At 33.0% G+C, this 1,778-nt stretch overlaps 1 long non-coding RNA gene across 1 annotated transcript; it reads left to right on the plus strand.

The window, feature by feature from the left end:
- The first annotated feature begins 276 nt into the window (after positions 1-276).
- LOC309504895 lies at positions 277-1,274 on the plus strand. The gene is made up of 3 exons (XR_014208220.1): positions 277-314; positions 396-494; positions 781-1,274. It is a non-coding gene; the product is annotated as an uncharacterized lncRNA (long non-coding RNA).
- The last annotated feature ends 504 nt before the right edge of the window (positions 1,275-1,778 follow it).

The following is a 1,778-nucleotide window of genomic DNA, read 5'->3' on the forward strand; positions in this document are numbered from 1 at the left end:
ATGTAATCTAAAGAGGAATACTCAGACAATGCTCCTGCCCAAATGCAAGGTGTAACCCATGTTAAATGTAGTGCCAAAAATAAATAAATAAAATAATATAATTGCATATTCTAATAGTTAAAACTTTTAATTAAAAAGTGGAAACGATCTATTCATATACATTGTGAATTAAATAAGTATAAATAAAAATAATATGCATTATAATATAGCACTGATTACACGTACACGAGTTGCGTATGACGTCAGCGGATGACACACGGAAGTGCAAGAGACGCGCTGAACACGAGATGAGTGATGCAGAAAGGACTAATAAGGTTTATATTGTTAAAATTCATTTAATAAGGTTATAAGCAACTTTATAATACTTTGTGGTTGATGATGATAAATTATTTTAGAATGGTGATGGCTGATTTAAGTGCGGATTCTAGCCGATTGTGAAGCTCCTTTGAATCTGAAGCGGGTGTTTAAAAAAAACGGTGAAAACTCGGGATTTGGTGAGTTTATTTGTGTTTTATTTTCTATGAAGGATGTATTTTATGTTATTATGCACGCTGTGAAGTTTATTTGCATATTTTCTGAATGTTAGTATGATTTTTGAAATGTTGAGTAACACATTTTTGCTTAGCCATGAATGAATATTAATTTGCACATTCTCAATATGCCTGTGAGATAACACACGTTCGTCATGAAAGTGAAAATGGATGTTTAAACTGTTTAAAAAGCAGAAAAAGTTATAAAGAAATAATATTGAGTGTTAATGACACTGTTTTGGTAAAACAGGTCAGGTTTATTGCTTCATTGGAAAATTTCTCTCATGGATTTGAGATGGCAAGCCACCAAGATTTGAATGCTGATTTCTGAGCCTGGGGAAAAGACACTTTTGCTGTACCACAAGGTTTTCGTTGCGCTAGAGACATCAACTTCTTCAGTTAGGAGGACATTCTTTTCTGTTTGGATCATTTCTTCGAACTGGTAGGATTGAACTGATTGTGCATTTTCCCACTGGACCTCTTAAGGAACTGTCTGGACGATATTCAAGAGACAATTCAGACAAAGAGTTAAAACAAGGGTATTGTTTATTGAATGTTATCGAATGTGAGTCACATGTAAATATTGAATTTCCTTTTACACTTTCAGTGTGATAAAACGTTTCATTTGGTAAAATTGTGGTTATACACCATTTTTATTTTGTTTAAGGGATTATTTGGTTTGTCTAAAGCGGTATAGGAAATTATTACACCAAAAGCAAAATAGAATAAGAACCCTAAACTCTAAAATAAAATAAAAGACAGGGAGCTAAAACTAAATATACTAAATATAGATAAAATAGATAACATTGATTAAATTGTTTAAAGAGAAAAAGGCACATTTAAATCTTAAAATAATAAGATAAGAAAACCCAAAGACAACAGAGAATTCATAACTTTGTGTATCATTTTATTGTTTTATTATTGTTGTTGTTTCAAATTCTGTTACATTTTATGTATGTGACCATTCAATTTACAATTACAAATACTTTCCTTACTTGATGTCTGTGATTCATTTACTGCCAATATTCTGTTCTCCACTGACCTAGAAACTGGTCCATTGCTCCAACCTACGTTGAGGGCCCTTGTTACAAAAGACAACCAGGAAGTGGCTTGAAAACAAGTCCATCAGGCTAATGTTTTGGACCTGTCAGAGTCCAGATTTGAACCCTATAGTGAATATTTGGTCTCAAATTAAGGGTGTACCCACACTAGGCACGGTTGTCTTGCACCGTGCCCTGGTGTGATTGT

This window comes from Leuciscus leuciscus (genome assembly GCF_965113295.1).
Source record: "Leuciscus leuciscus genome assembly, chromosome: 8".
NCBI lineage: Eukaryota > Metazoa > Chordata > Actinopteri > Cypriniformes > Leuciscidae > Leuciscus > Leuciscus leuciscus.